This window comes from Propithecus coquereli, unplaced genomic scaffold (assembly GCF_000956105.1).
Source record: "Propithecus coquereli isolate 6110/MARCELLA unplaced genomic scaffold, Pcoq_1.0 Scaffold160, whole genome shotgun sequence".
Lineage (NCBI taxonomy): Eukaryota > Metazoa > Chordata > Mammalia > Primates > Indriidae > Propithecus > Propithecus coquereli.
The window spans coordinates 1,535,787-1,551,699 of record NW_012140525.1 but is presented as its reverse complement, the minus strand read 5'-3'; positions in this window follow the sequence as shown (position 1 = coordinate 1,551,699).

Here is a 15,913-nt window from a genome sequence, read left to right as displayed (position 1 = left end):
ATTGTTGGTTCTTCTAGGATAGAAGAAACTCAATATGGCCAACTGGCCAAGCATGGCTGGCTAGTTTCCTTAAAGATTACTGCCATATCCTGAGATCAGCATTTGTTTTCATTGCTGGCAGATTCAATATTCAAAGATAGTTAGATTAGCCTCAGTAAGTGGGTTTCCAATCTGTTGCACTTGGAATATAGCCTCCATCACTGCAATTGTGACCACTCCCTTCATGTGTACATTGTGATATTTCTAGGGTGGTCAAGGATAAAGGCTAGCTAACATAAACTGACTGAGTTATTTTGTTTAGTTGGTTGTTTAGTGCCTCTTCTATGGTGGGTGCTTTCACTGAGTGTTATGGTATGTTCCAGGGTTCCTAGTGGATGCTTGAAACTGTGGATAGTACCGAACCCTATATATACTGTTTTTTTCCTATACATACATACCTATAATAATGTTTGATTTATAAATTAGGCACAATAAGAGATTAACAATACCAATAATAAAGTCGAACAATTATAAAAATATGCTAACATTACTTCTCTTGCACTTTGGAGCCATTATTAAATAAAATAAGGGTTACTTGAACATAAGTACTATAATACCACTTAGTCGACCTGGTCTACTAAGTGACTAATGGGCAGGTAACTCATACAGTGTGGACATGCTGGACAAAGGGATCATTCATGTCCTGGGTGTGACTGAGCAGGACAGCAAGAGATTTTATCATACTACTCAGAATGGTGTGCAATTTAAAACTTATGAATTGTTTAGTTCTGGAATTTTCCATTTAATATTTTCAGACTGTGGTTAATCTCGGGTAACTGAAACCACAGGAAGTGAAATCGCGGATAAGGCGGGATGACTATAATGTTAAAATTTTCAGGTGGGACTTCTTACTGTGAATGAGAATATTGTCAACTCATCTCTTTAAAAACAACTATGAAGCTGGATGAACTTGACAAAAACAACACTTTCAGCACCCTGGACATTGAAAAATTGATGAAATTCATGTAAGAGGTCTCAAGTTCTCTTTAGTTTATATTATGACAAAGGGTGTTAGAGTTAATGTAACTGGTGGAAAACTTTAAATGAACATTGTCTGTCCCACATGAATGCCAAACAGCTTCTGACGTTCTTATATGTTTGGTATAGAAAAGAATGCATTTGCCAACTCAGTAACTGTATACCATGTACCTGAGGGCCCTTAACTGATTGTTTACCACCATCAATTTTTCATTATTTTTTTGCATGGCACCATTATAGCTTAGTAATTACCAGCCAGCTTTGCTGTTCTTGTAGTCATTGGCACCTCTCATTGCTTCCTCCAACCCATCTTTCAAATGTCTAAAGTCTTGCAGTGGAAAGGTCCTTGTCCTCTGCTAGGACATTTCTCAGATCATCACCAGCAAAAATCTTCAACAATTTGGCCCCCAGCTTGTGCCAGGGACTATCCATGCTCCGTAATCTACTCAGGATGAGGTCTTCCTTGCCAGCTGGGAGGTGAGTGAGTCAGTCTCCAAACTCTTTCTTTCTGCCTGTTTTCTCAGACTACTACTCGTACCACCTACGTCAGTTAAGGTCCTCCAAGGAACAAACAGCAAGATAGTATTATATATGCAAGAAATTTATTGGGGAAATGCCCATGAAAGATATGGGGGAGGTGGGAAAGGAACAGAAAGTATGAGGGGAAGGGAGAAACCTTAGAGAATACTGCAAACGTGACATCTGTATAAAAGAGAAAGAAGTTAGGAGGATGAGATAGGAAAAGCTACAGATCAGAGTAAAGTTTTGGATAGGGTGATGGGAGTCTTGGGGCAGAGGTTGCCTGTTAGAAGAGTACTGTATGAGGCAGAAATGGCCAGCATCTAGTACCCCCTCATTCTTGGTGTCAGTCATTGATGGGGATTGGCCTGAAGGAAGCACGGCCTTGGCATGCTGTAGGGGAGCTGGAGTGGCTGCAGTTGGAATCTGTTGATAAAGCTCATTGTAGCAGCTTCTTTAGAAGAAAAATCTGTGTGGCACACTTCCATGGCCACCAGACTTATCTCAAGGGGCTAGGAAGAGAAAGGGGTCAAGAGGGAATTTATATATCGTTGAATTGTTTTAATTGATATTACAATGGTATATTTCTTTTGTAATACAAAAACTAATCAAGACATTTTAAAAGAACTAAAAACAGATGTGGCATTAATGTGTGTATGTGTGTGTGTGTGTGTGTGTGTGTGTGTGTGTGTGTAAATATACCTTGTCTCCTTTTCCTAATTTTAGAATACAGAAAATATAGTTCAAAAGTAATCAATCCATAATAGCTTAGAGAAACAAGAAGTGAGATCACAAGAGGAACAGAAAACTTAAGGAATTTCTGATAGATATTCCCATATTAATAGGAAAATATAGGTCAAAAAGCACTTGACATAACTGCAAGACAGGCAAAAATGGTTCTGGGGAGAGCTCCATGCCCCTAATGTGTAGATATGGAGCAGGAAGTTCTCTGGGGTTGCTCTGCAGGTCAGTCAGTGGTATTTGATGCTGAGTGTAGGGTCAACAGCTTATGTTTTGGATGTGGCACTTTTTCTTTATAGGGTGATACCAGCCATCCAGGGCCCTACTGTGCACTCCTGCCCGTGTTCACACCTGGCCCATGTCGTCGTTCCTGCTATACCCCAGGAGCAAATGTCTCCATTCACTGTGGGACACAAATTGCATAGTGCGTGTGGCATGAGAAGAAAATATAGTGCCTGGGTAAGTGATGTCACCCTGGGTGGAGAGAATGCACCCACATCCAAAAGATGGGTTCTTGGAACCACACTCAGCAGCAAGCATCGCCTAACCCCCTCACTCCTCCAATCACTAAAGGTAGTCTGTGGTTAAAGAAAAAATGCTTCATAGATATATGAATAATTAATATTTAAAAGCAAAATTAGAAGATGAACAGGCAACCAAATATTTCCAAAGATTAGTGATAATCAAATTCAGGAAAATGCATAGACAACACCAGAAGGAATAGAATTAAAGAACAAATAGGGTTTTAAGGAAATATACTGATATCCTTACGGACAGAAAAGAAGTTGATGCAATAAGGAACAATAAAAGGCTATTAAAATAACAAATTAGAGATCATAAAAATAAGCTCAGTGAATGGACTAGATAGTAGAGTAATCATACATGAAGATTTAATTGGTGATTAAGAAGACTGAGCAAAGGAATTCACTTAGAATTCAGTACAAAGTATAAAAATATGAAAAGTATAAAATAAATAATCCATGTGGGTTCAAAAATTGCTGTATCCATCTACAAATATTTCAGTGAGGAGAGAACATTTATGACAGTACCTGTTTTTTCATATACTCTCAAACATTGGTTATTGTAAGTTAAATTTCTTTTACACATTCAATAGGTTAAAAATTGTAGATGGTGTTTAATTTACATTTATATGACAACTTGTGAGGTTTAGCAGTGTTTTATATATTGAGTAGATATGTATATACATATATATATATTTTGTGTGTGTGTATTGCCTATTCATGACTTTTGACTTTTTTTCTATTGAAATATATTTTTTTCTTTTGATGTACTGTATTAACATATATCTTCTTTGTATGTAAGGGCTAATAATCCTTTGTCAGTTATATAAACTGTAATTATATCTTTGTTTGTCATTTAAAAAATTTTCTATGGTATATTTTGTCTTCCAGAAGAATTTTTTCTCATTCGTTCAAATAAGTTGATAATTTTCGTGTGTGTTTTCTGGGTCTTATGATTTTCTTTTTTTTTTCTTTTTAATTCAGGATATTATGGGGGTACAAACATTTTGGTTACATGAAATGCATTTGCCTCACTCAAGCCATGGCCAAAAGCATGTCCTTCCCCCATATAGTGTGCCTGTATCCATTATCCACCCCACTCACTCTACCCCCATCTCCCCACCTCACTGGCACCCAGTGAGTATTAATACCATGTGAGCACCTTAGTGTTGATCAATTAGTACCAGTTTGATGGCGAGTACATGTGGTGCATGTTTTTCCATCGTTGTGATACTTCACTTCAAAGGATGGGCTCAATCTCTATCCAGGATAATATAAGAGGTGCTAGATCACCATTGTTTTTTGTAGTTGGGTAGTATTCCATGGTATACATATACCACATTTTATTAATCCACTCATGTATTGATGGGCATTTGGGTTGTTTTCATATCTTTGCAATTGTAAATTATGCTGCTATAAACATTAGAGTGCAGATGTCTTTTTTATAGAATGTCTTTTGTTCTCTTGGATAGATGTTCAGTAATGGTATTGCTGGATCAAATGGTAGTTCTACTTATAGCTCTTTGAGGTATCTCCATATTGCTTTCCACAGAGGTTGTACTAGTTTGCAGTCCCACCAGCAGTGTATGTGTATTCCTATCTCTTCAGATCTACGCCAACATTTGTTATTTTGGGACTTTTTGATAGAGGCCATTCTCACTGGAGTTAGGTAATATCTCATTGTAGTTTTGATTTGCATTTCATTAATTATTAGAGATGTTGAGCACTTTTTTATATGTTTGCTGGCCATTAGTCTGTCTTCTTTGAAAAGTTTCTGTTCATGTCCTTTGTCCATTTATTGATGGGGTTGTTTGATTTTTTCTTGTTGATTTTCTTAAGTTCTATATAGATTCTTGTTACCAGCCCTTTATTGGATGTGTAGAAAGCAAATATTTTCTCCCATTCTGTAGGTTGTCTGTTTGCTCTAAGGACAATTTCCTTGGCTGTGCAGAAGCTTTTAAATTTGATCAGGTCCCATTTGTTTATTTTTGTTGCTGCTGTGATTGTTTTGGGGGTCTTCTTCATAAATTCTTTACCTAGGCCAATGTCTAAAAGAGTCTTCACCATATTTTCTTCCAGAATTCTTAAGGTTTCATGCTTTAGGTTTAAGTCTGTTATACAAGGTGAGTTGATTTTTGTGAGAGGTGAGAGGTGGAGATCCAGTTTCAATCTTCTGCATGTGGATATCCAGTTTTCCCAGCACCACTTATTGAATAGAGTTTCTTTTCCCCAATGTATACTTTTGTCTGCTTTGTTGAAGATTAGATGACAATCTGAGGATGGTTTTATATCTGGATCTCTGTCCTGTTTCAAAGGTCTATATCTCTGTTCTTGTGCCAGTACCATGCTGTTTTGGTTACTATAGCCTTATAGTAAAGATTGAAGTCTGACAGACTGATGCATCCCAATTTTTTCTTTTTGCTTAAGATTGCTTTGGCTATACGAGGTCTTCTCTGGTTCCAAATGAAGCGTAGAATTATTTTTTCTAAATACGTAAAGAATGATGGTGGAATTTTGATAGGGATTGAATTAATTCTGTAGATCACTGTAGGTAGAATGGACATTTTAAAAATATTGATTCTACCAATCCATGAGCATTGTAAGGATCTTCATCTGTGCACATCTACAATTTCCTTTCTCTGTGTTTTGTAGTTCTCCCTATATATATCTCACCACCTTCGTTAAATATATTCCTAAATATCTAAATTTCTTTGATGCTATTGTGAAAGTGTTGCATCTTTGATTTGATTTTCGGCTTGACTGTTATTGGAGTATATGAATGCCATTGATTTGTGTGTATCCTGAGACTTTACTGAATTCGTTTATCAATTCCAGGAGTCTCTTGGCTGAATCCTTGGGATTTTCTAGGTATGATGGCATATCATCAGCAAAGAGTGAAAGTTTGACCTCTTCTGCCCCTGTTTGGACACTCTTAATTCCCTTCTCTTGTCTGATTGTTCTGGCAAGGACTTCCAGCACTATGTTGAATAGAAGTGGAGATAGTGGGCAACCTTGTCTGGTTCCAGTTCTAAGCGGGAATGCTTTCAATTTTTTCCCCATTTAATATGATATTGGCTGTGAATTTGTCATATATGGCCTTAATAATTTTAAGGAATGTCCCTTCTATGCCTATTTTATTGAGGGTTTTTATCATAAAAGTGTGCTGGATTTTATCAAATGTTTTTTCTGCATCTATTGAGAAAATCATATGGTCTTTGTTCTTGCTTTTATTTATGTGGTGAATTACATTTATAGATTTGTATATGTTGAACCAGCCTTGCATCCCTGGGATAAAGCCCATCTGGTTGTTGTGAATTATTTTTTTGATGTGCTGTTGGATTCGGTTTGGTAAAATTTTGTTGAGAATTTTTGTATCTATTTTCATAAGGGATATTGTTCTGTAGTTTTCTTTTTTTTGCTACATCCTTTCCTGGCTTTGGTATCAAGGTGATATTGGCTTTGTAGTATGTGTTGGGGAGGATAACATCGTTCTCAATGTTTGGGAATAATTTTTGCAGTATAGGGATGAGCTCTTCTTTGTTTGGTAAAATTTGGATGTGAACCCATCTGGTCCGGGACTTTTTCTTTTTGGAAGATTTTTTATTGCTGGTCCAATGTCTGCACTTAATATTTGTCTGTTCAGGAGTTCTATTTCCTCCTGATTGAGCTTAGGGAGGTAGCGTGTCTCCAAGAATTTGTCCATTTCCTCCACATATAGTAGCTTTTGGACACATAGATTTTTATAGTATTCAAAGATAATGTTTTGTATTTCCATGATGTCTGTAGTGACCTATCCTTTTTCATTTCTGATTGAGTTTATTAAAGTCCTTTCCTTTCTAATTTTTGTCAATCTAGCAAGAGGGTTATCAATTTTGTTTATCTTTTGAAAAAAATCAGCTTTTGGTTTTATCGATCTTCTATATAGTTCTTTTCTTCTCAATTTCATTTAGTTCTGCTCTAATCTTAGTTATTTCGTTTCTTCTGCTAGGTTTTGAATTAATTTACTCTTCCTTTTCCAGTTCCTTGAGATGGTTTATTAGTTTGTTGATTTGTGAGCTTCTTGTCTTTTGGATGTCAGCATTTAATGCTATTTGTTTTTCTCTCAGGAATGTTTTTGATATATCCCAGAGGTTTTGATAGCTTGTGTCCCCACTATCATTAATTCAAAGAATTTTTCAATCTCCATCTGAATCTCTTCCTTCACCCAGCAGTCATTTAGCAATAGATTGTTTAATTTCCATGACTTTGTAAAGTGGTGAGCATTTCTGTTGGAATCGATCTCTAGTTTTAAACCACTGTAGTCTTAGAAGATACATGGTATGATTTCTATTTTTTTAAATTTGTTGAGATCTGATTTTTGGCCTAGGATGTGGTTGAATTTGGAGAAAGTTCCATGAGCTGATGAGAAGAATGTATATTCTGCTTTATTTGGGTGAAATGTTCTATAGATGTCTGTTAGACCATTTGTTCTAGAGCAAATCCATTTAAGTCCATTTTTTTTGTCTGTATTTTATTTGGAGGATCTGTCCATTTTAGACAGTGGAGTGTTTAAATCCCCCACTACTATGACATTACTGTTTATCATGCTATTTAGTTTATACAGGGTTTGCTTTATATATCTGGGTGCTCCTGTGTTAGGTGCATAGATATTAAGAATTGTTAAGTTTTCTTGTTGGACTTTTCCTTTCACCATTATATAGTGACCATCTTTGTCTTTCTTTACTTTTGCTATTTTAAAATTTATGCTGTCTGAAATCAGAATTGCTACCCTCATTCTCTTTTTGTTTCCATTTGCCTGAAAGTTTGTTTTCCAACCCTTGACCTTGAGACTGACAGCAACTTTGTGGGTTAGATGCATTACCTGGAGACAGCGGATACTTGGCTTATAATGTTTAATCCACTCAACCAGTCTATGTCTCTGCAGAGGACAATTCGAGCCATTCACATTTATTGAGAGGATTGATATTTGGGGCAGATTTCTGTTCATATTGTTGGGTAAGTTCTTATTGTTTTGTTTTACCTCTTGAGCCATTGTGGAATCCAGGTTCTGGGCTTTAACTCTTGAGTGTTTTTAATTTTGCAGGTGTCTATAGTGCTGTTCAATGTATAATGCAGGTCTGAGTACTTCCTACGGAACGGGTCTAGTCTTTGCAAATTTCATCAGTGATTGCTTGTGTGGGACTGTCTTTATTTCTCCCTCGTAGATGAAGCTCAGTTTTGCTGGGTAAAGAATTATGGGTTGGCCATTTTTCTGTTTAAAAAGATTGAGGATGGATCCCCAGTCCCTTCTGGCTTGTAGGGTTTCATTTGAGAAGTCCGCAGTTAGCCTGATAGGTTTTCCTTTGTAGGTTATCTGTTGTTTTCATCTTACTGTGCAAAGGATTTTCTCTTTCGTGTTTACTTTGGCCAGTCTGATAATTATGTGATGTGGTGTTTGCCTCTTCATGTCGAGTCTCCCAGGAGTTCTGTGTCCTTCCTGTATCCGGATATCTAGGTTTCTGGCCAAGCCAGGCATATTTTCCTACGGTATTCCAAGAAATAGATTTTCCAGCCCTTGTGTATTTTCTTCTTGTCTCTCTCTGGGATGCCTATAATTATTATATTTGGTTTCTCTAGATAATCGCACATTTCTTGTATGTTCTGCTCTTGTCTCTTGCTTCTGTGTTCTTTTTCTTCATCTGATTTGTTTAGCACATAGGCATTATCTTCAGGTTCTGAGATTCTCTCCTCTACGTGATCTGTTCTATTTTTAAGGCTTTCCACTGTGTTTTGAAGTTCCTTCAATGCCTCCTTCATTTCCAAGATTTCTGTTTGGTTTTCTCATAATGTAGAATTTTTCATTCATTTCCTGTATTGTTCTTGTGATTTCTTTGTGGTGGGTTTCTATTTTCTCTTCAATTCCACTGAGTTTTCTTACAAACCATATTCAAATTTCTTCCTCTGTCAATTTTAATCATTTCATTTAAATTAGTATCTGATTTTGAGGGTCTCATGGTTTCTTTTGGGGTGATGTTTCCCTCTGCTCTTTCATATTCCCTGTGCTTTTTCTCTGGTTCTTTCTCATCAGGGTTATTCATTGAGAACTGTGAGTACTAGGACTGGCTTGTGCCCTTAACTTCAAGCCTCCAAGGGACGTTCTTTAATAGTGGTGGGGGGAGGTGCACTGGTCTTGTATTGCCTTACAGGTATTTTGGCAAGTTGGGTTACCTCTGACCTGTTGTCTTCACCTCTTGCCAGTGGAGATTAATGAGTTTGGTCCCCCAGCTTAAGCTCCCATGTGGTGAATCACACCTGTGTGTATAACTCCACTGTCCTCTATCTAATTGCTTGAGATGGAGGGCACTGTGTTGAGCTGTGGTGTTACCCTCTCTGTCATTGGTTGTAGATTATGTGGAGCAGCCAGTTATCTAGATAATCTGATGCCTCTGTGTTGGTTTCTGGTCCCTGGGTGAGGAATACTGATTCCCCAATCTTTAGGAAGGATCCTGCCACTCCCAAGGGTTACTTGGACCCTATTCCCCCTTAAAGTGGTGGTAGGAGCAAGGCAGATCTCAGCTGCTGCCTACCAGCCTGGATGTGTGTGCTTCTATGGTTGCTTGATCTGCCACTAGGGGGAGCAGCTAATATGTTATTCAGGGTTCTTCTACCACACTTGGGAGGCTGCTCCTGATGGGAGGAGTTACTTGGTGCATCTGCTGTGGCCTCTGGCCAGGATTTTCCTTCCCTGACTGGGAATCTCACTGTTGGCAGCCACCCAGACGTGGAGATCAGGCCCCAGAGTTATGATCCTACTGGATGACCTAAGCCGGTCTGACAGGCGAAGTCACTGGGCTGTCAACTATTGATTTGCTCCAAGGCCCTGCAGATTCATGCCAGTTCCACATAGGGAAAGTGGATTTTCTTGCCTCTCCCTACCTCCAGGGATGGAGCTTACCACTTTCAGCGTGAAAGTCGCTGCACTTGGGGAAGGGGCAATGCCCGAATCTGCCCAGCACCCCGGCACGTGTGAATCCTGCAGGTGGTAGCCTCCCACGACTGGGGAAGCACTCAAAATTCGCCCATCAAAAAGGGCCGGCTATAGTTGACAATATGTCATGGAAGGGCGGAGCTTGTCGTGAGAGTCCCTGGACTGGAAGAAGGGAGCTGCCCCACACGGTAGCACACCATAGCGTCTGGGTTGTGGACCCCCAAAATCGCAGAGGCCCACCCGCAGAGCGCTAGCACTGGGGGCGACTGTTCAGGAGTTGGTGGATGCCAGATTGGGGAGCTGAGTCAATAGGACGTCTGTTGTCTCTTGTGTGTCGCCCTCCTGCAATTTCCCGCCTGTCTGGCAGAAGGTCTTGCACTTTCTGACCCGCCCCGAGCCAGTCTAATCACCCGCAGCGATTTCCAGGGTAGAGTCCCCTTTTCAGTGTTCGCCTCTGTTGTTCTGGTCCTGCTGACCGCCAGAGGCAGGTGCCTGTCTCCTAACTCCTTCCAGCAGTAGCTCAGACCAGTCCCTGCCCTGATAGGTGCAGTCCCAGCACAGAGCTCAGGGAGTTCAAGATGCTTCCCGCTATTGTCTCCTCTCCACAGAGCCCAATGTCTCCTGCTGCGATTTTGCACGGACTTCAGGCAGGTCCCTGTCTGAGTGGGTGTGGAGGTCAGTGGGGAAGCAGTACGTTCTCCTGTGGGCCAGATCCTACTGTACCCGGCCAGACAGGCGCAATCATCCCACGCTCTATTCTCTATTGTTTATCTCGCACTCTCCAGACTTTGCAATCCGATCTCCCATTCACCTTTTTTTCCCCTGTGTTGTGTGTCCCATGCTGTTTCTCTGCAGTTTCACAACGCTGTTCTTGTGGTGGAGTGATCCACTTAATGCATAGCAGCGTGAGTTCTTCACCTCTTTCTCCTGGAACCGGGAGCCAGGAGGTCACTTTTACTCCGCCATTTTTCCTCCCAGAGTTTCATAAAGACTTTCTTAAGAAGTAATCCCTTCTCCTAACTCCCCATCCTAACCTACATTTTATTTAACTCCTTTATAGTTTTCTTTTTTGATCTTAAATGAAATTTAAATTTATGTTTGGTTACCATATGACTTAGATATTAAATTCTTTCCCCATACACACACACACACACACACACACACACACACACACATATAATATGTGTGTGTTCTCTTTTTGGTTTCCATTGATATCTTTATTTATTTCTCTCCTAGTGTTATGCATAGTTACCAAAGCTTTGCATTTATAATTGATTGAGAACATGATCCCATATTATTCTCTTCCAAACTATTTCTGCTATTCTTTAATTACAATCTCTAGAAAAACTTTTGAATCTACTTGTCAGGTTTCTATATGAATTATGCCTTTTTAGTTTTAAAATAAAACACATACATAAAACTACACACACACACAGCTTAATGGATTATTATACTGTGACCAACTTTGTAGCCATGACCTGAATTAGGAAATGGAATTTTGCCTGCCATCCTAGAATCAATCCATCCATGTGCCCTATACCAATCCTGGTTACCCCAATAGTAACCACTATCTTGAATGTTTGCATATTGGCTGTGCCATCTGTATCTTTTAATATCCAGGTTCTTTGTTTTATTTTCTCTTTGGAATTCATTCGTTGAGGAATCTAGATCATTTGACCTACAGATTTCCCAGGCTGGGTTTTGGTAATTTCATACTTACAGAGCTATACTATTCAACAAATAACCTCTGCCCTCTGATTTCCTGCAGAGTGCCAGCTGGAACCACAGGTCTGATGGGACTAAAGTTTGATTCCTTTAGCAAACTATTAGTGGTCATCACTTTTCATCAGGAGGCATATATGTCTAGGTTCTCTCAATTTTCTCTCTCTGTCTTATTATAATGTTAGCAATTATTGATTCTTAACGCCTTGGAAAATCAATTCATTAAAGGTTTCAAAATGGTGATAGTCTAATTCTAGTATTTTATTTTCATTTATCAGCTAAAATAATTTTATGAAGAGATGCTACTCCTCATGTACTGTGTAGTTACACAGTGGTACAATTCATATAAGGAAGGTAGTATAGATGCTTAATTATTTCCCTTCATTTACTAGTTTTCAAGATATTGATTGATAATCATCTTCTGGAGATGTACTGGTCTTTTTTCCCTATCATTATGAACTCATTGATGTATTACGATCCATTGTCATCATTATCTTGTTGAAGTTCAAATTGTCCCATCTTTGGCCAGGGGGAGCCTCTTCCATTTGGCTCATGAGTGTTTTTGACATGACTCCAGTAGTTTTTGATGCTTTCTTTCTACTGGTTTGATAAGATGTTCCATGCTTATCTATTTACTGTCTTAATTTTAGAACCAACTTTTCTCCAAGAAATCAAACTCTGCCTTTATTTTAGTGGAAAATTGGACTTCAACATTAAAATCTGAGTGTTAGGGATGCTTATTTATCTTGGGATAGTCATTGTTTTTAGACATTTAAATAAAATTAAATATGTAGACAGAGCTGGGAAACATACCTCCCCACAAATATATATCTTTAAGTATACATGACTAAAGATGATATACTTTATAAGTTTATGTTGATATTTTCAATTCAATTTCAGTACTGCAGAGTCTTAACCTCTCCTCAAGAACACAGGAAATGATAGAATTATTTCATAATTCCTTATTTTCTTTATCCTACATTACACATAAAATAGTTTCAGAACAATAATACTAATATGACCATTATCAGTATGATTATAAAACATAGCTATAAGTGACTTTTGCATATGCTATCCTCATTCCTGGCTCATATTTTAGTAGTTGAGCTATATCTATAAGGTCTGAGAATATAATAATTACATGCTGTGTTCTTTTCCTTTTTTAAAATCTCATTTAGTTATAGTTCTAAATGTAACTATAAATGTAATGCTCACCATCAGTGCTTATGTTGATATTTCTCTAGTTATTTTGGTTGCTAGAATTGTTTATCTAATAGATTCCTCAGAAAGGTTTCATTAGAACATCCCTGAATTCTTCAATATTGATAATAGTTTGTTTTACGCTCTTTGTATTTGAAAGACAATTTTGCTAGATATCAAATCCTGGAAATACATATTCTATCATTGAGATTCTCAAATATATTATTCCCTTTTCTTTTGGCAGAAATCATTGCTGTTATCATCAAGTCTGATGATAACCTAATTTTCTTTACCTTAAAGACAAGTACTCTTTTTAAAAAATGACCAAATTATTTTTTTCCTTTAAAGTCCAATAATTTTACTAGAGTGTACCTTAGTGATAGTAGTTCTGAGTCTAAAATGACAGGTATAAGTGTATTCTTTTACTATGCCAATCTTTACTTCAAGAACATTTTTTTGAATAATAGTTTTTATTAATAGTATTTATTCTGTGTCCTTCCATTGATTTTTTGTTTTAGGAACTTCTGTAATGTATATCTTGGATTGTCTTTCCAGCATCTTCAATATTTTTTCTCTTCACTATTTGTCACTTTCTTCTAATTCATTTTGGATTTTGCTTTCAAAAATTTTTAAATTATAATTTACACAAAGTAAAATTTTGTAAAATTATAATTTACTAAGGTAACTGTTTTAGTGTACAGTTCTGTGGACTTCAAGAAATGCATAAAGTCTTATAACCACCACCAAAATCAAGATATGGAAGAGTTACCACATCTCCCAAAATTTCTCCTTGCTCCTTTATAGTTGAGAATTTCCCCCATGCAATCCCTGACAACCTCTGATTTATTTTCTGTCTCTATAGTTTTGTATTTCCAAGGGCATCAGAGAAATGGTATCATACAGTATGTAAACTTTTGAGTCCCAGTTCTTTTGCTTAGTGAAATATGTTTAAGAAACATCTATATTGTTGCATTTATCATGGTTTGCTAATTTATTGCTGAGTAATATTCCAGTATATGGATGTGCCACAGTTTGCTTCTTCATTCCATAGTTGAGGGACATTGGATTGTTTCCAGTTTGGGGAAATTATGAATAAACCTGCTATCACAATCTGTATATGGGTTTTTTTGTATAAATTAAGTTTCTATTTCACTTGAATAAATATGTAGGAATGGGATTGCTTGTTGATGCGATGAGCGTATGTTGAGAAAGACATTCTGCATCTAGAAAGAATGAGGCTGATATGAGAAAAGAGGAAAAACTCAGCATCCATGAGAGTGGGTGTTGGAGTTTTCATTTTCAGTTTTTCCTAAGGTCCACTTGCTTCTTTATTTATCCCTTAACTTGATTGTCCAATTACTTCTTGGATTTCATAAAATAAACTAATGTCCTTTGGCTAATTCCTTTTTGTCCCTTCATGCAGTTCTAAACCTATTTCTGTCACGGGCAAACAAGACTTCTACTACAGCAACCTTTTATTGGGCCCTTAGAAGGCGCTAGCTACTGTGCTAAACCCTTAACATGCGTTTTATAACTCGTGCACTAAGATTATCCAACCTCGTCCATTGGTTGCAACGAAAATTTAACTCATTGTTACGAAAAGGAGAGAGGAATAAAATGAAAAGTAAACAACCTTATATGGAACTGATGTATTTGCTAAAGGGTTATAAACATGCCATCAAGCATTGCCAATGCATTTCTTGTTTTTGAGAAATACACTTTTCATTACAAATGACTTTATTGTTTAGTACAGGCATTTTAATGTTGACAAATAAGATAAAAGTCTACTTTTCACAAAAGAACAAGCCACATTGCTATGAATTCACAAATATGTATGTAGATTACTTCTTTGGTGTATATATTAATAAATAACATATTCATGATCTGAGACCTTAAAGTGAGAAATTTAACACCATGATGGCTAAAGCACTTTGGAATTTCCATTAGTTCTAACAATATTCAGCTTTCTGATTCCATTAGGAATAGATTTTAAAAATATAAATGATTATAAAATACCCCTTAAATATGGCTTTAAATTTTTAAATCTTTATTGGATATTTTAAGATATTTTGATATCCCTTCCATTTTGGGATGAATACTCTCTTTTCTTGAATATTTTATTTATTATTAGCTTTTCTTGAATCATTTTAATATATATCATAGATGTGTTAACATTTGAATCATTTTAACACATATCGTGTTTGCTACATGAGTGGTCCAGATGAGATGTGCTGCTAGGGTTGAGAAGAGGCAGAGAATAATTTTTGGGTTGGAGGGCTCAGGGAAGGCTTCATGGAGAAGGTGGCACTGGAACAGAGCCTTGTAAATTATTGGTGTCCAGAGACCATTGACACCAATAGGAATTCCTATATTAAATTAATACTTATGTAATGTGCTAAAGTGGGGTTTAGATAAAGATCCACCTTCAAAGGAAATTAAATTTCTTTTTTACAATAATTTGAGCATACAGTTGAAATAAGTAAATACACATGGCTGGATTCTTGACTAATTAAAAAACATTATGCCCTCTTTGATCCTACCTGCCATTGTGATCGAAGAAGGCAACTTCTGTAATAAAATCATTCTATTATCTAATTCATGATGTAATATTTTATTGTGTTTAGCCAAGATTCTATATTGTATCTTTATTTGTATTTGACTGACATAAGTTTCAGCAGAAAAGTTGTTTCGGAATTTTCATGATCTCTTGGAAAAATAATAGGTCATTAAAAATAAACATTATTTATTTGCCAGAGATCAAAGAATCAATGTGGTCACTGAGTAAAATATGCTTTTAGACTTAAAAATGACTCAAATGGCTTTTTAGAGTAATAAAACAATCTCAAATGCAATAAGAGCACACACTTTAAAACAGGGAAAATTATCATGGCATTTAGAAGCTGTAGAAAAAATAATATATGGCCTATTTGTAATTGATTACAATGGGACCTCTGACATTTCTGTGTACTGAGGGGCTTGTTCATGGAGTCATTGCTAAGTAGGAAAGTGTTGCTGATTATTTATGAAACATTTAAGAAATGATGGCTCATATTTGGCATAAATTCTGAATTAATCTCTTGAGGACTTGTACTGTATGTAGCATTATCAGCCTGATTTGCTGACCCACATGGATCAGAGACCATTGTAGAAATTTGTGACCAGAACTTTTCTAAATGTGTAAAATGTTTACAATGTTTACAAGATGTTAAAGACTCAAAATATGCCC